Here is a 19,373-nt window from a genome sequence, read left to right as displayed (position 1 = left end):
AAATATCTATTTTTCTTAGGAAACATCTTATTTGTTTAATGTTTTAATTTTACCACTTAAATTTTTCAATTTGCTTTTTAATCATGTTGAAATATCTAAAATTGTAGTATTTTAGGGAGTCAAGAAAGTGCTTTCTTTCCAGCCCCCTCCACCCAGAAGACTAATGTTTTACGATAAAATATGGCAAATGCAGAATATTAATAAAAGCAATTGAGAAAAGTAATGTGAGTCACAAAGGTAAAGAACAATGACACCCTGTCAGCTCAAGTTAGGGAATCGATGTCTTCATAGGTTAATGACACTGAAGTAAGAAACTTCTTAGATCTGGCAAAAGGGTGTTGTATGGCAGGATGTTGCAAGGCATGGCTTTTGTGCTATTGTTGACTCTGTGAGTCAATTCTCTGAGTCAACTCATGACAAGTTGATGTGGAATCTAGTGAGTGGGCATAGAGGAATGGAATTATCCTTGGAGAAGTTGTTGATGAAGGAACTCTGAATCTTGAGTTTTGGTTCCAGTTCTAGCCCTGAAACTAATTACCTGAGTGTCATTAACCTCTCTGTGCCCCAGTTTCTTCACCTGTAAAATGTGAATATTAAACTACATCAATAGGAGGTTTCATGCTTTTGACCTTTTGTGGTTCTAGGGAATCACTGTGGAAAATCTGAAGGACTACATCCAGGAGGAAAACAAGACAAAATATTCTATGATAGGACACCAGCTAGTTTTGGGTTATCAACATTTTCTGAAAAAATGTTAGTAACCATTGTTACAAGCATATTTCTTCTGTCTGTCATAGTAGGGAAGAGGGAGTCATGAAGTAAAGCCTAAAGTGATTAGAGATCAGCCATGTCAACAGTTCAGAGCACTCGACCATTCCCGTCTTCTTTTTACTAATTAAGTATAATCTATTATAAAGCAGTTCAACTTGAAACATTTTCCTTATAGCATCTGCAGAAAAATGTAGAGAGAAAGCTAAAAATGATTAGCCTATAAATAATTAGTATTAAAATGAATAAAAACAGTTCTAAATATTCAATAATTCAATTTGCTGTTTTAAAAATATTTGGAAATTGTCAATTATTTTTAAAACAAAATGGGGCATTGATTCTTAATGAGTTTGTTTTAAATTGCATAGCATTTTCCATTCACTTCAGCATTTCCACTAATTTGGTTTCATTATTAATAAGAAAATTGATATACATTATGTATGGAAGTAGTAACTATCAAAGGAAGTAACATATAGAACTAACAGCTACCTCTTTCCATTATGATTCAAAAATAGTATGCTACAAAATAAAATGCATCAGAAAGTAACTTTTTCATATTATTAAACAAGAGACATTCTTATTCTTATATCTGAATTCTTTTGGCCATGGAAGAATTTCAGGAAAAAATAAAGTTTTGAGATTCCTGGGATATAATCATCTTTTGTATTTTCAAATTAAAGTGAATAGTAATTAGCAAGTTAAATTTATTGAAGCTAAGTTTATAAACATTGAGAGGGAAATCTATTTTCTATAAAATTCTTGTAGAAAATTGAAAAGTTGAGGAATTATACTTATTAAGAAAGCAAATTCAAATAAACATAATTAAACAAATGACTTTATGGACAGTGACCCAAATTGTGGGGGACAGTCTTTTGGAATTAAAATTTGTTTATTCATTTTACCTACAGAATAATACAACAGATTTTATCATTTTGTGCTATTAGTGAATTCTTCGCAATATAAATTATTCTGAACTAACAGTTGAAGAATTTGCTGTGACGTGGTTTGCATCCTTCCCCACCCTCATAGTTTAAAAAATAAGGCTAGCAAGCTCATGAGATTAGGCATTCCCATAACACTGTAAGAGCTTCCTGGCTTTATGCCGGCCAGAAATAACAGCATGGAGTGTTTTTATAATAATCCTACTTTTGGGTAAAAACAGGAAGGGAGAGGCATGTTAAATTACATTTTTTATAAGATGAACAGAACCAAAAGAAAATAGAACAGTATTCTTTCAGTTTTGGGAAAGTTAAAATGGACTCTGATTATTCAGATTATTTACTTGTTTGTTTTTGAATAGAAAAAGTGTCCTGATATGTTCTTAAAGTGTTATAAAATTTCTGTCTATTTTTTTCCCTGAAACTGAGCTACCAAGCTAAGATGACGATATTTAATTCACTTCTCTGCCTTACTTAGAAAACCCACTTTGTTGGACAGATACATATTGTCTGCTGACATCAATTCTTAAGATCAGGTTTAATATTGGTACATTATGGAATTTTTCTAATCCTTCCTACAATCAAATAGGTTATTAATATTTTTAAATTTTGTTATTATATCTCTTATCAGCAATTGACATTTACTGAATATGTTTTATTCAGTAATAACTGCGTATACAATTCTAAACTTCTAGTTCTAATACTTTCTAAATAATAGGAAAGAACAAAACTATCATTAATAAATACAATGGCATTTCTCAAATTTTGAAGGAAAGAAAATTCTTATCTAAATAAATTCTCAGGAACAGATGATCTTTGGCTATTTTGTGTTTTCCTTTTGGGCATCTGTTATCAGGGAGGATGATAAATATATTTCTTGTATCTGACTACCATGATAGTTTTCTCTATTCCTTTTGAAATGGCATTAGTTTTCTTCTGACACTATTGTTATTGTTTCCAGCATGGCAATCTTGGGCTAACAGCATACATTAGTAAATGCTATGCTTTTTCTTTAAGGCTTTTCTAATTTTTAATTAAAAAGAAAAGATAGATTCTTGCTGATCACCTACAGGAGTGTGACTCTCCATGGTTACCTGTCACTCAAAGAACTCCAGCTCTGAGGAATGCTAATTAGCCCTGCTAAAGCACCATAATTGAACTGGAGAGATGACTGCCGAAGGTGCAGGTCCGCCTTCATTCAGAACAGTCCTGCCATCTGAATGGATGGAGCCATCCTGACAATGTGAGGGAATAAAGGAAGACGAGGAGAAAAAAGAAAAACAACATTCCATCTGCCATTTTATTTATTTTTTGCTCAGTTTTAAAGTGATTATCAAGATGTAACCTGGATACCATGTGGATATTTAAAAAATGTTTTATTTAGCCATAAGAGAATGAGCCATAGCACCTGCTTGACAATGATCTCTATGGTGACTACAGCATTTGAACTGTATAAAAATGAATAAATTCAAACAAATGGACGTATTGGGACATCAGTGCGGATAATCATAATGATGATAATAGATGCATATTTTGGGAAAAGAAGTCAGTCTTTATTTAAATAACGATGGTATTTGGCCACATAAAACTGACCACATGGGAATGTTTCTTGGTTATTTTTTGGAGGGCAAGCGAGAAAGTTCTGGATATTGCAATGCCCCTCAAACATATACATTGGCATTTAGAAATTTAAAGGAGAATATAACATCTAGTGGAGAAAATCTCAGACCATCACTTATAGTAAAAGAAAGAAAACTTAAATAATTGTCTTCCAAAAAAGATTTCATTTTTCAACTTAGTTCTAAATATGAATATGGGAAATAAATAATTGTAAAATGATGATATACTTATAATAAGACAGTAGGGTGTTTCATATAATCATGGAATCATAGTATTCTATAACTATAGGGACCTTAGACGTGTTAAAAGAAATTAGACAAATTTAACAGTTTGTTTGAGCAAGAAATGATTTGCTAATTGGGAAGCTCTTAGAGCCAGAAGAGTTCAGGGAGCTCTAATCAGCATTGTGGGCAGGCAACGTTTATGGACAGAAAATGAGAGTGAGATATAGAAACAGCTCGATATTTGCCTTGTTTGAATATGGCCTGATCACTTGACAGCCTGTGATTGACTGAAGATTGGCTGATGGGATTGGGCTGAGACTCAGTTATTTGTTACAAAAGTGTACTCCTAAATTAGGCTTTAACTAAGTTACTTGGTTGTAGTTCATTATATTGGGCCTGTAAGTATGGAGGCATCCTCAGGCCAAATTTAGTTTAATTTAACAGCAATAACCATGTACAATGCCTTGGAAATTAACAGAGAAGCTGTCACTAGCCCCAAACCACATAATAAATGATAGGTAGAGGTCAGAACAGAATCCAAGACCTCTGACCCCATGTTTATCATGTGGGGTAAAGAGTAGGAGGACAAAATGTCATTTGATTCTAAGGTGATGTGGCGCAAAATCCATAAGGTCAGAGATTTTTATCTTAGCCTTTGTTATAATATAGTATTTGTAGCACCTCAAAGAGTGTCTAATTAATGCCTCACATCTATTTATGAGCAGACACATTCTTATGTAAGTTGAATTTTAAAAATTACTTTCAGATATTTAAAAGGCTGGACCACCCAATAAGATAATTCTGTGCCCCTTTCCTTCCTTCCCTCCCTACTTCCTCCCTCCCTCCTTCCTTTCCTTTCCTTTCCTTCCTTTCCTTCCTCCCTTCTCTTCCTTCTCTTCCTCCTCTTCCTCCTTCCCTCCCTCCTTCCTTCCTACCATCCTTCCTTCATTTCTTCCTTCTTGTTCATGTTGGTGTGAATCAGTCTAGAAGTTAAATTGAATGTGGTGACTGTGACACATGTGTATTACTGGAATAACTGGAACTCACTGTTATCCTAACGTAGACATGTGTTGTAGACTAGTGACTTCTTCCTTTAGAGAAGTAAAGACAACATACTTAACCAACAGTCATTAAAAACCTAATATGAGAATAAAAGAAACAGACGAAACCAAAAAACTAGTTACATTAGGTAACTACTGTATTCTAGGTACACATATTATTTTATGTGTTTCTTGCAGCAAACCCATACTTTTGATACTATGTATATATTTTATAGATAGGAAACCAAGTTTCAGAATGTGTTAAGTAATTTTTTCAAGGTAATAAAAGTAGTAAATGAAAGAACTAGGATTTAAACCCAAATAATTTTTCTCCAAATCCGTGCTCTTTCACAATACTGTGCTTCAATATGACTTCCAACTATAATCGCCTAGTCTCTTCAACATGCAATCCACACAACTGAAAATCAATTTTCTTTACAGTTCTCATAGAGCTATGATAATTTGTATTATGTAGTGGGCAACTTTATCTTTCTTCTTCTTCTTCTTCTTTTTTTTTTAATCTTTTGAGACGTCCCAGGCTGGAGTGCAGTGGAGCGATCTGGGCTCACTGCAAGCTCCGCCTCCCGGGTGCACGCCATTCTCCTGCCTCAGCCTCCCGAGTAGCTGGGACTACGGCGCCCGCCACCACGCCCGGCTAATTTTTTGTATTTTTAGTAGAGACGGGGTTTCACCGTGTTAACCAGGATGGTCTCAATCTCCTGACCTCGTGATCCACCCGCCTCAGCCACCCAAAGTGCTGGGATTACAGGAGTGAGCCACTGCGCCTGGCTGCAACCTTATCTTTAGAGTGTGATTATTCCAACTCTTGTCCATTGTATTTTGGCTGAGGTAGTCAGGCACGACTTCTCAGAGATGGGGTGACCTTAGAGCTGAGACCCAAAGGAGGAAATGAGGCCAGCCACGCCACCATCTTGGGAGGAAAATGTCAGGCAGAGGAAATAAAGGTGCAAAGTCCCCATGAAAGAAATAAGCTTTGTCTGAATACCAGAACAAACTGAATGAGGAGAGGGAGTGATTCAAAAGATGAGGTTGGAAAGACAGGGGTCAATCAGTTTTTGCAGAATCTTGTAAAGAAAGTTAAAAAAAAAAAAAATTAGCATTTTATTCCAATTGTAGTAGGAAAGAACTGCAGGATTTTTAGCACAGATGTGCTATGATTCCATTTATGCTTTAGAAAGATTATTGAGAGCATAATAAATTATAGAGAGCGAGAGTGGAAGGGGCCTGCTGGGAGGGCCCAGGAGTTTCAGATAAGAGAGCACGGTTTCAGCAGTGCAGAGGGTGAGAAATCATCAGCTTTGGGATACATATCAGGGGCTATACCAGCATGGTTTTTGGATGATGGGAGGTGAATGTAAGAGAAAGAGAGGACTTAAGATTGTCTGTGGTGTTTTTGTCCTGAGAAGGGTCCAATGAGACAGTGCTATTTTCCCAATGATAACTGAGGAAGGAACAATTTGAGGGACATGTTAAGACAGTGCTTTTTTGCATAGAAAACTCTTAAAACAGTTTTATAATGAAAGAAGGATAAAGATTAAATTGTTTTATTTGTGGCTACTCAATAAATACTTCACTGAGACAGTTTAAAAAATGATATAACCTACTATAAAGTAAGAATACAATTTTAAACAAAAAGCAGTTATTATAGCTAATGGTTAAGTATATCACTGTACCATAGAAGAAGCAGCAGCATATATTCAGAGAACAAAAAACTAAATGGTTGTGAAATTTCTTCTCAAGGACATTTGGAAAGGCTACAGTAAAAAGAAAATAAAAGAAAAGCAAGAAATAGCAGCATGTCAGGTGGACTGTTTACCACACCTTTTTCCACCACGTAAGTAAGAAGTCACATCTTGTCAAATCTGCATTGTTCATGAGAATGGAATGCTTCAAGGAGACCAACCCTTTTCCACACCCTTAACTCTTTTTCTTTCATCCTAGAGTAAAAATAAAAATGAAACTTGACTTTCAGTAAGAAGAAACTGACCACAGGATTAAAGAGGTAAAGACAGTTATTATAAAGATACTCTGATTTGCGACATCCTATTTACAATGTGAGTGTGTGTGTGTGCATAAAGGATTTCTTGTCTTCTAATAGCGGTTTTTATTATTTTTATTAGGCACAGCGGGTATAATTTTTTTTAACTTCTTTACTGAACATGAGCAGCAACACATATAATTTTGAATAACAACCAATATATCAGAATTTTAAGTTTGTCCTAAAATTAGGGAAATACATTTTGCTGAGCTTACTTATTAAGAACGTCCTCTTCAGCATAGGAAGTTTTACTTTTAGTGTTTTGTCAGAGAATTGTATAACCATTGCTCACATTCATCTCTCTTATCTGATTGTAATTTCCTTTTTTCTTGCTTTGAAAACTTAAGTGTTTACTTTCTACTGTATTCATTTTTCTTTTTTGATATTTTGCTTGACAATTATTCTTATATATATTATTTCTTTAGCCTGTTTTCAAACCTCTTCAAGTATTTTTTAGATACTTATTTGGGGTGAAGCATGGGGATGCAGGAAGAAAGTTAAATAGTAGACAGGTGCATGAATAGATATTACATTGGCACGTGTCTCTATTTTTATGACTCACATGTTGAGACCCACATCTAGGTCATATGCACCCATAGAGTTCATGTCATTTCTCCAGGGTTGAGTGTGTACAAAGCACTGAGCTATGTATGAGCAACAGATTGTTCTGTATTCAAGATGTGTACCCAGTGGATCATTCCATCATTTCTGTTATTTATTTACAGGTTGAATTTGTCTATTATCCTTTCATATTGGACTGTTTCTCTGATCTTCACTGTTATAAAATAAATTAGGACCCAATAAAGTAAGGGATACTCATATGAATGGGGGGGGGGGGGCGGGCTGAGAAGCACAAGTAACACCAAAACATTAGTCCAGTGCCATTGAGAGAAATACAACAATATTTCTGGTTTTTGAAATCAAGAATATTTAGTATAACCACTTATTATCTTTATGTATTCCATTTTCATTATGTTTCACACTAAGAGAAAGTGAATACTTACCAAAATACCTTTAAAATGCATTTATTTTGAGTGACATTTCTCTCTTCACATTTAAAATTACAGCCATGCTAAATGGCAGACACTGTGGTTGTCCCTTGACGTCTTAACGTCTTTCACTGTAATAGTAAAAGATGACGTTGCCAGCCTCCCCTATGGACTGAGTGAGCATGTAACTAAGTTCAGGCCAGTGAGATGTAAAGAGATACAATGTGTGCAATTTCTAGGTCTGAGGAGATGGGGCATGTTGTCTTCCTCTTCCTTACCCCCTCCCTGCTGGTGGGGATGGGGGTCTACTGGACCGTTCAAATGAAGTCAACTGCCTAGGACTAGCAAAGCATCATGATAGAAAAGGATCAGCGCTTCCCCTGACATTGCAGAATAGAGCCACAAGGTAACTCAGACTCATATATATTATATCAGAGTATTTCATTAACACAGCATAATAACTGGACAAACTGATTTTCAAAATTTTGTCTAAGAAGTTTTTTTTAAAAAAAAAACCCAAAACATGTTACATTCAGTCCTACTTACTTGTGTAAGTAGTCCTAGCTTGAGCTATACTTTGTTACATATGAGAGGTGCATTTCTATTTAGGTGAGCAAGAAATGTCTCAGCTATACTTACAGGTGAGTTATACATTGTATATTACACAATTGTCAGTGTATGGAAGTCTACATAAAAACAATATATACATGAAGATGGAGAAAGAACACTAAATGATACCAATGTTACTGTGAGGCTCACTGGCTAGTTAAGCCACTCATTCGTACATGTCATACTCAAAGAGTATCAGAGTGAGCAAATCTGTGCTGTAGAAAAATCACAGGTTGCTTCATGTCAAAGACATTAGAAGTTTCTTGAGAGTTGAAGCCTTGAATCTTAGGGTTTTGAAAGCCCAGTGTCTGCTCTATGGCATTTTATAGTTTTTCTATTTGATTATCTAGGGAGCATTTTATGGCAGATGCTACCTAATGACTCCTTTAGTGATTAATCCAGGCATACCTAGGAGCTACTCTGGGGAAGAAACAGCTTTGTAAATATATAAGAGACAAATATGATAGGAGCTGGTTACATGCACTGGGATGATCCAATAGCAACTTGTGTGATTTTTTAGTTGGTTGCTCACAGCCTTTACACGTGTTGCTTGCAAAGTATTAAGTGCTAAAGCTGGTAACACAAAACCAAAAGGCCCTCTGTAAACATTTTGCTTACAAATAAAACATTTTCAGTAACTCTGGGAACTTATGGGTTAGTTGTAACTGATAATTGGAATCCACAGATATTGACCAGAAAATCATAGTGAATAAGAAATGTGGGGCCGGGCGCGGTGGCTCAAGCCTGTAATCCCAGCACTTTGGGAGGCCGAGACGGGCGGATCACGAGGTCAGGAGATCGAGACCATCCTGGCTAACACAGTGAAACCCCGTCTCTACTAAAAAATACAAAAAAATAGCCGGGCGAGGTAGCGGGCGCCTGTAGTCCCAGCTATAGGGAGGCTGAGGCAGGAGAATGCCGCAAAACCCGGGAGGCGGAGCTTGCAGTGAGCTGAGATCCGGCCACTGCACTCCAGCCTGGGCGACAGTGCGAGACTCCCTCTCAAAAAAAAAAAAAAAAAAAAAAAAGAAATGTGGTGATCATTTAACAATAAACTGCGGGAACATAAGCCGAGCATTGTTATATGTTAATCAAAAGGCTCCAAATGGAGTTATTGTGTGAAAGAACTCTTTCAAAAGGGATTGCTAAGGTCTCCTCTAGTAGCTATCATTTATTAAGTACTTATCATGGTTCAAAAATGTGCTAATTACTTTCTATGGATTATCTTGTTGAATCCTTAATGTAACTCTATGAAGTAGTTACTATTATTGATTTAAAAGGAAACTGAGATTTAGAGTGTTTAAGCACAGTGCCCCAAATAACAGAATTAATAATTGATAGTACAAGGATATAAACCCAGGTTTGTCTGACTCCAAAGTTCATTCCCTTAATATGAAGCATGGATCTATTCATTGACAGAAAAAAAAAAACATATTCCATTTATGATAAGAAGTTGAATCGATGTAATACATATTTTAAGACAAAGTAAATCAGTATCTTGTAAAGATCTTTTCCAAATAAGCAGTTGAATCTATTTAATATATATTTGTCCTCTTTGAATCTCTTCTTCCAAGTCTCTGTTCTTGTTATGGAGGTTTTCAGCAAAATGCACTTGGTCTTCCAAAAACACATTGCTGAATATCCTTCCACATACATTGCTTTTCTGTTCCCATGGAGATATTCAGACATGCTTTATAATACTCCTTTTAGCAGCAGAGCACCTTCTAGAGCCTCAGACAGCTAAGTGATGTCATTAAGTAGTTGCAAGCATCTAAAAGGAAAAAAAATGCAACTGGCTTCATCTTGTCCTCTACTTGAACCAACATATAAATGACCAGGAGTTAAATCCATATTTGGAGAACTTGGAAATGAAATCTTATCTCTGGAAGTTGAAATAATGTAGTTAAGTCAATGTTTAAGATAAAATTTATTTGCAGGATTAAAAGGTTTAGGAAAAAAAAACAGTTGGAGAAAGACAGCAAGAGGAATCTTCACTTTATAGAATGTTTTGGCACTTATAAATTATTCTGAAAACTATTAGATGAAAAAGATTTTTTTGACAGTTTGAAGTTCTATGAGGAAAGTCCATCAACAACAAATTGTTTAAAATGCAGTTAAATGGTATTAATATATCATATCGTTGTCTCTCTCAAGCATTTCTTACAAATTCACATTTATTTGTGGACTGGATTCTAGCACTTTTTCATTTAAAAATCATTTGAGAAATTTTAGGATCAAATGCAAAGGAATGCTATGGAGTTGAGATAACAAGTATGACAGTTATTGAGCTTCACCAAAGAAGAATCTTATGAAATTGAAAGCAGAACATATTTAATTATAAAAATATTTCATTACTTTATAACACTTAGAATGTAAAATTTTAGTCTCTATCCATGACACATTTATTTTAAGATCATTTAGTATTTGACAGTTTCAGAACAATGAATTGGAACATTCCTTATAGGATTTTGGATCTGCATATATTCTCATTCTGTTGATGTTCTGGGGAAAATATGTTGTCCTGGTGTATTGAGGTGGATACACTCTTCTACCCCTTCCACGCTCTCTCTCTACTGAAGTCAACGGTGTGCCCTAGAGAATAATAGATTTCCTTTAAATTTGTACATGGTCTCTGGTAGATTTTCAAATACAACAAAAGCAAAAATAAGACAAAAATAAACCTCAAAAATAATTTTAAAAATATCTAACAAAAGAAAAAGAAATAATAATAAAAAAAAACTAGAGAGAACTGCATTAGAAATAAGGCATATTATTATCCCATTAGCTGATAACATAGTAAAAATTCAGTGCCATTTGGGAGGCACTGCCAGAGGGAACAGCAGAGATTATTTCCATTGAATGTAGATTAAAAAATTGATGCCCCGAAGTCTGATTTTTTTCTTGTAGTTTCTCATTAGAGTCAATAAAACAAAAACCAAATCACAGTTGTCTTGAACAACTAGGAGATCTATCCTTGTAAGGCTAGGCTGCCTCCGTAAAAATGACACTGTTCCATGTGGCAGTCACTCATTTTACAAATCAAGCACTAAGAAGCTGAGGTAGAGCCTACGCTATTCATGGAAAACTGCATTCCAGCTAAAAGCAGGGATAGGAGACAAGTGGTCTGGTGTTTACTTCAGCTTTCCACAGAGCAGCCACTAAATTTATAAATGTACATCCTCAGAATCTTCCATCCTGGTTGATTACTTTTTAAAAAACCTTCCATGTGGGTCTGTAGGAAAATTGTCCATAATTATATTATGTTGCAAACTTGGCCTAGCTAAATGCATTACGTTATATGGTGTGAGAAGGAAAAATCTGTTTAGCTAATAAAATTCTTGCCTATAAGAATTCCTCTGGCATCTTTATCTCATTGAATAATGTCCATTAACCTCCGCTACTTAGAAATTTGAAACAGCTCCCCAATTTCAAAATATTACCTATGATTTTTCATGCCAGCATCCAACGCAATATTTTTAAGGCTATATTTAATTCTGGATTATGATCACTTTTACTCACTTATGTGGGGAAAAATATATACACACATATTTATTCACTTATTCATAAATATGTAGAAATATATGAAAATACATTCCCAAATGTTAATCATTGTATTGCATATAATAAGTAACAATGGTTTTCAAAGGAAAAATACGTTTTATTTCTAGATTGAACGTATCTGTTAAAAATGATAACATTTGAACTTAAAATTCAGAATTTTTAAAGATTCTTCATTCTTCAAATTGCCATGTTACTACTATCTTTTCCCTTGTACAGAATTAATCTAGAAGTGGAAATGTTTTGATTGGGTTCACACTGGGAGGGAGTGAGGTTGGAGGAAACATCCAACACTGGCAGTATGCAAATTGGAAACCCAGAACTCAGTTTAGTCTCCTAACCCTGACAGTATTTGTGTCATGGAGCCAGCAGAGTTGAGTGTGTGCTTGTGTCATGGCCAATAGGTGGTCTTCTCTGAAGAAATTCCGAGAATCTCACCTGGTATAAATCTATGTAGTGACACAAGGAAGTAATTCAGTCATTTAATTGACAGGGAACTGTTAACTCAGCCAAAATGGTAGAATCAGTTGTGTGGTCAGCAAAATTTGAGACACTCGATGGAGATTTATGTTTCAAAGGAACATTTTTGCGTAGATATGGCAATGGGAACAAACAGCAGAGAGAAAGTAAATAAATAAAATATCTTCTGTAAAATAGGAAAAAAATGTTTAATTGATGTTGGTGAGTACCATTGGCTTCATCTTCTGAAAATGAAGATGTCTTTTAAAGTCTTTGTGATTCCATTTGGAATTCTTTTTGTCTGAAATTTTTAATACATCTAAGGTATGCAGCATACTTAGAAAGTAATCATATTTTGCTTTGTGACAACTCTTGAATAATTTTCTTGATTGTTATTTAACTTCTGCATTTTTATTTAATTTTTCATAATTGGTGCTGACTTTGGATTGCAAATTGCTCTAGCTGTTAGGCGTTGCCTTCAAATTGTATTTCCTGCAGCACCTTGCAAGTGCCTTCACAGAGGAGGGGTTCAGGTAAGTATTTTGTAAATTTATGATTTGATGTCTTTCTGTAGGCTTAAGAGTTGAAGTTAATTAAAATATATTTGTAAAGTTTCAGATATAGTGTGTGGCTAAAACTAGCATGTGGCACACTTGTTCAAAATTAGATAGACAAGGAGAACACACAGGATAAGATGCGTAAGATATTTATGCAATCAGAAAAGAACTGCATTTCAAATTAAAACTGAAATTCTATGTAAGTGTATTAATAGATACTTAGGAAACAAGGTAATATAATATGCTTAAAGAATAGAAACATAAGAAAAGGATTTGGGCCATCAAAATTGAGTGTCATTTACAGTGTTACTTTTGTTTTTATGAGAAACCTTTGGTAGGAAGTGTAAAGACTACTTATTGTTCCATTTGGATAACTACATCTTATTATCAGTAGAGTTGTGACATATCCATAAGAATCTCACACATTTGTTAAAAACAATTAATGTAAAGCGAGTCTCTAAATTTTAAAATAGCTTGCTAATGCATACTAGATGTCTTAGTCTATTTCTATTGCTTAGAATACTTGAAACTGGATAATTTATTTTTAAAAGGAATTTATTTCTTATAGTTATGAGCTATGGAAGCTAGAAGTTCAAGGCTAGGGGCTCACATCTGGGGAGGGCCTTCTTGCTGGTGGAGATTCTAGAGAGTCCTGAGGTGGCTCAGGGCATCACATGGTGAGAGGACTGAGTGTGCTAGCTCAGGGTGTGCTAGCTCAGGTCTCTCTTCCTCTTCTTATAAAGCCACTAGTCCTACTCCCATAAAAGTTTATTGTTCTATTAATCCACAAATGGATTAATTCATTAATAAGAGCAGAGGCTTCATGATCTAGTTATCTCTTGAAGGTACCACCTTTCAGTACTGCCACATTAGGGATTAAATTTCAACATGCATATTAGAGGAGATATTCATAGTAGTGGATTCTCTAAAAACACTTTAAACATAAATGAAGAGATGAGTAGATCATTATTAAAAAGCATCTTGAATAGAGGGTCTCTAATTATAAGGCTTGGGCTGATAAGTAAAAAGTACAATTCAGTTGAAAGTGTTTTCATCAGTCACAATTAGAAATGAGAATATCTCTTCGACATTTATTCCTTTAATACAGTATTTGATAAATGAAAGAGGGTATGAAAGTCTTACCTCTCTATATATGGCTAGAAAGGAAAATTTGGGATACATAAAATAGAAAGATTGATGATAAATAGGTAGACAGACAGACAGGTGAGTGTGTGTGTTGAACCAGGTGGCTCAAATTCTAGCCATAGCAGAATATTTGTAGTTTTATAAACATGTCATTCACGGCCGGGCGCGGTGGCTCAAGCCTGTAATCCCAGCACTTTGGGAGGCCGAGACGGGCGGATCACGAGGTCAGGAGATCGAGACCATCCTGGCTAACACGGTGAAACCCCGTCTCTACTAAAAATATACAAAAAACTAGCCGGATGCAGTGGCTCATGCCTGTAATCCCAGTACCCTGGGAGGCTGAGGCAGGTGGATCACAAGATCAGGAGTTCAAGACAAGCTTGGCCAAGATAGTGAAACCCCATCTGTACTAAAAATAAAAAATAAAATAAAATTAGTAGGGTGCAGTGGCAGGCACCTGTAATCCCAATTACTCGGGAGGCCGAGGCAGGAGAATCGCTTGAATTTGGGGGGCATAGGTTGCAGTGAGCCAAGATCCTGCCACTGCACTCCAGCCTGGGTGACAGAGTGAGACTCCATCTCAAAAAAAAAACCAAAAAAACAAAAAAAAAAACTTGCCAGGCCTGGTGGTGGGCGTCTTAATCCCAGCTACTTGGGAGACTGAGGCAGGGCAGTCGCTTGAACCTAGGAGGCAGAGGTTGCAGTTAGCAGAGATTGTGCCACTGCACTCCGGCCTGAGCAACCTAGCGAGATTCCATCTCAAAAAACAAACAAACAAAAACTTGTTTAGATTTCTAAAATTTTACTAATGGCATATTTAATGTCATTTTTAGATAATACAAACTTTGTATCTAAGGCATGTTAAAATTATTTAGTTGGCTATCAAAGTGTTCAATCATTTGACTTAGAAAGTTCATACATTTATTTTATTCAATAAAATGCTTTGCAAACCTGAATATATACCTAGCATTGTTTAGTATTGTTAGTATAAAACCTAATATATAAAGATTTTTTTAAAAAAAATATAGCATTTTTTGGTGGTGGCCTGAGGGGATATATTTTGTGAATTAATATTCAAGGTGATATTCTTTAAACTAAGTCATGATATGATAATTGTAGGTCTAAGTCAGCACTTAATAATGAGAATAGAATAAAAGACAGTATGAGTAATTGCATAAAGGAAAAGGCAGCATTTGTATTTACATGTCCTGTGAAATATTTATTTTAGTTAAATGTGTGCTATGCTTCTTTGAATCTATCTACTGGATCACTATGTAAAATATGTCTTACTGCTCATTGCCAAAATAATTGAAAACTACTGACTCAAAGGCTAATCAAAATTTTTGATATGATATCTAAGATGAAAGAAACTTTCCAGCAGATAAAGAGATAAATAAATACCAAGTAGATAGACAAATTGAATAACATAAATGTACTGAAAGCAATAATAAATGGTAGTTCAACATTTTTCTTAGTATAAAGGAACTCGCACTGAGCATTGCTCAGTAGGTATTGCTAGAAATGAATGCATTTCCCCCCAGTTGCTGACTCAGAAATGTATCATGGTTTTGCCTTTGGGTGGTGCACTGATGGTATTCTTATTTCCAGTGTAAGCTGCAGAATGAGCAAAAAAGAATCTAGAAAAAAAAATTGCTTTTTGGCAATAATAAAAAATGTCACTGAATGCCTGGGTGTCAGAACACTCCCACATATTTTTAGTTCTTATCCAATTGTCCCGAATAAGGAACAAGTGAACAGAATTAGAATTCAAAAGATCTGGATTTGGTATGACCTCTGCAATTCTATCAGATGGTACAACTCCAAGGGACACCATTCGCATAGAACACAATGTACAGAGAATACATTTTGCAACACAGCCCCTGAGGCCACCGTTCCTCTGCCACTGCCACAACTGTGGAAGCAGTGGTTCTGACCCTTCATTTAGTCATCTGGAAATATGTGAACTGAGTTTGTCTTGTTCATATTCATTAAGTATAATAGACTATGTTGGCTCATGAAGAAAGAGGAATCACTCTTGGAAGCTTCACAATTCTCCTTTTCATTATGTTTCTTCCCTGTCTCTGGTGCAGTTTTCGGTTCATAGCAAAATTGAGAGGCATGTGCAGAGATTTCCCACGTACCTGTTACCCACACACAAGCATAGCCTTCGCCATCATCTCCCATCAGAGTGACACATTTGTTATAATTTATGAACTACATTGACACACGTTTATCATGAAAAGTCCATAATTTGCATAAGTTTATCTTGGTGTTGACTATTCTATGAGTTTGGACAAATACATAATGACAGGTATCCACTGTTGTAGTATCACACACAGTAGTTTCACTGCCCTAAAATCCTCTGTGCTCTGCCTATTCATTCCCTCCCTACCCCAACCCCTGACAACTACTGATCTGTTTGTCATCCATAGTTTGTTTTTCTACAGAATGTCATATAGTAGGAATGATACGTAGCCTTTTCAGATAGGCTTCTATCACTTAGTAATATATTTCAGTTTCTTCTATGTCTTTTTATGGCTTGATAGCTCACTTCTTCTTTTTTTTTTTGAGACGGACTCTCGCTCTGTGGCCCAGGCTGGAGTGCAGTGGCCGGATCTCAGCTCACTGCAAGCTCCGCCTCCCGGGTTCACGCCATTCTCCTCCCTCAGCCTCCCAAGTAGCTGGGACTACAGTTGCCCACCACCTCGCCCGGCTAGGTTTTCTTTTTTGTATTTTTTAGTAGAGACGGGGTTTCACCGTGTTAGCCAGGATGGTCTCGATCTCCTGACCTCGTGATCTGCCCGTCTCGGCCTCCCAAAGTGCTGGGATTACAGGCTTGAGCCACCGTGCCCCACCGATAGCTCACTTCTTTTTAGTGCAGAGTAATATTCCATTATCTGGATGTACCACAGTTTACTTATCCAATCACCTGCTGAAGGACATCTTGGTTGCTGCCAAGTTTTAGGAATTATGAGTGAAGCTTCTTTAAACATCTTTGTGCAAGTTTTTGTGTAGACATAAGTTTTCAACTCCTTTGGGTATATATCAGGGAGCACAATTGCTGGATCACATGTTAATATTATGTTTAGTTTTGTAGGAAACCAGCAAACTCTTCCAAAATGCTGTACCATTTTGCATTCCTACCAGCAATGAATGAGAGATTGTTTATATTTTAATAAGACTTTGGAGGACTTAAATGCCTAACATAAATTCTACTGATGTCCTTTCAGTCACCCCTCTAGTGCAAAAATATGAGATACACAATTCACATTCTGCAGTTATATTACATGTCTATTCCTCACATTTGTCTGTTGATTATGAGTTTGACAATAGCTATTTTCCTTCAGTTATTCTATAAAAACTTCAATTATGCTATATAAATGTGTTATGTGCACTCACATGTTTAGACATTTTTATAGCCAGCAATTTGCCTTCCTTCTTTTCTTCAATTTTCCCTTCCATTCTTCCTTCTCTCTTTCCTTTTAGATGGTAGGTAGAGGTAGTGAATGTTACCACTTTCACAAATATTTTTTGAAAAATAATATGTTAATTTTATTCAAAATGACAATTTTTGACTCAGATTTTTTTTTTAGAACAGCTTTATATTTACAGAAAAAATGTAAAGACGGTACAGAAAGGTCTCATATATCTCATACTCTGTGTCTTCTATTATCAACATCATATATTGGTATGGTACATTTGTCACAATTAATGAATGAATGTTGCTACATGATTAAGTCAAGTCCTTGTTTTATTCAGATTTCCTTGGTTTTTAACTTAATGCTCTTTTTCTGTTCTAGGATCCTATCCAGATTGTCATATATAAGTTAACTCTCACGTTTTCTTAGCTTCCACTTGACTGACAATTTTTGATGACTACAAAAATTTTGAGATGTACTTGCATTTAAAAAAATAAGTATATTTAAATCTGCTTTTTTTTTTTTTTTTTTTTCAATATAGCAATGGGGTCTTGATGATTGCCTTAGACTGGCCTCAAACTCCTGAGCTTAAGCAATCTTCCTGCCTCACCCTCCTGAGTAGCTAGGACCAAAAACATGTGCCATCATGCCTAGCTAAGGAATACTGGTATCTTATACAATGTACCTCAGTTGGGATTTGCCGGATATCATGGTTAGGTTGGGGTTATGAGCTTTGGGGAGGAAGACCATAGCCATAAAATACCATCATAATGACGTATCACTATTAATGTTAACAGTGATCACCTGGCTGAGGTGTGTTTGTCAAGATTGTCTATGGTAAAGTTATTCCTCCCCACTTTTTCTGAGTTGTGCTGTTTAGAAGGAAGTCACTGTACAACTTACATGGAGTGAGGAGTTAGGTTTCACCTTCTTGGGTGGGGGTGACTTTTCTGCATAATTTGGGATTCTTTGGACAAAAGATGTGTCTAATCTCCCCCCATTTTCTTATTTATTCAATTGTTTTTATTAGTAGGGACTCCTGGATATTTATTTTAGACTTTGGATTTCACAAAGTTTTTTGGTTATGGAAAACTCCCTTGATTTTATTTAGATCTCTTACCTTACCAGGTCAGCTCTTGCCACTTCTCACCACATACCCAAAATTCTAGGCACAGGAAACACTTCTCTGTTTGGAGACATGCCACTCAGACATTTCTCTGTCTTCACACACTATTTCTTCACCTGAAATGCCATTTACCATATACTGTAGTTGAATTCATGTCAATTCTTTGAGATCTAGCTCGTATAACTGCCTGGAAATTAGACTTTATTTTCACTTCCTTGGAAATTTATGTATATACCTTTATAGTAGTATTTATCACATTATCTAATATTTGTTTGCTTGTTTATCTTTCTCACTATATTGTGAAGTCATTGTGATAACAGCTATTCCTTTCTCTATTCTTCAGTAGCTAGCTCTCTGCCTAAGCAAGTTCTTGACAATATACAAAATTTGAATGGAGGGACAAGAAATAGAATTTTGCTAGTTAACAAAGCTGATTTTAGAAGGACTCTCTTGAGTCCTTTCTTTAGAAAAATGACATCGTGATTCTGCTGTTAATAGAATATACAATTTGAGTTGTTTTTGTCTTCTTATAATGATATGTTTATTCTGATCATGTAGACGCCCATATGCAGTAATCTTTTAAGATCAGGTATTTGTGAGATGGCTGGCCAGAGTGAAGAATGCAGTTCCTAGCCAAAGAACAGCCTCTCCCTCTGTGAGGAGAACATATCCCCCAAGGCAGGAATGGAAACCAGGGTGACCTTGGCCTCATTAGTAGACTGCCCTAACCAGCTGAGCTAACCAGCCAGACTACAAAGACGGCAGAAAAGAAATCTAACAAACATAGACATTCACTTTGTAACATATAAAGTACAGTCTGTATTGACACACACAAACTGGCTTGACTGTTTTGACTGTCAA

General features: G+C 35.8%; 1 long non-coding RNA gene across 3 annotated transcripts in view; it reads left to right on the top strand.

Moving 5' to 3' along the window:
- The window catches only part of LOC110741605, a 96,886-nt gene that overhangs the window by 73,063 nt on the left and 4,450 nt on the right, over positions 1-19,373 (top strand). Inside the window, exons 3-5 of one of the 3 annotated variants that reach the window (XR_002518082.2) lie at positions 6,352-6,445; positions 6,553-6,613; positions 12,727-12,797. This is a non-coding gene — a long non-coding RNA (uncharacterized LOC110741605). Of the gene's footprint in view, positions 1-6,351; positions 6,614-12,726; positions 12,798-19,373 lie in introns of all 3 variants that reach the window. The other 2 variants (XR_004179355.1, XR_004179354.1) reach the window with 2 other exon arrangements.

This window comes from Papio anubis, chromosome 1, assembly GCF_008728515.1.
Source record: "Papio anubis isolate 15944 chromosome 1, Panubis1.0, whole genome shotgun sequence".
Classification (NCBI taxonomy): Eukaryota; Metazoa; Chordata; class Mammalia; order Primates; family Cercopithecidae; genus Papio; species Papio anubis.
Note: the sequence above shows the minus strand (reverse complement) of the source record. Positions and strands in the feature narration are given on the sequence as shown.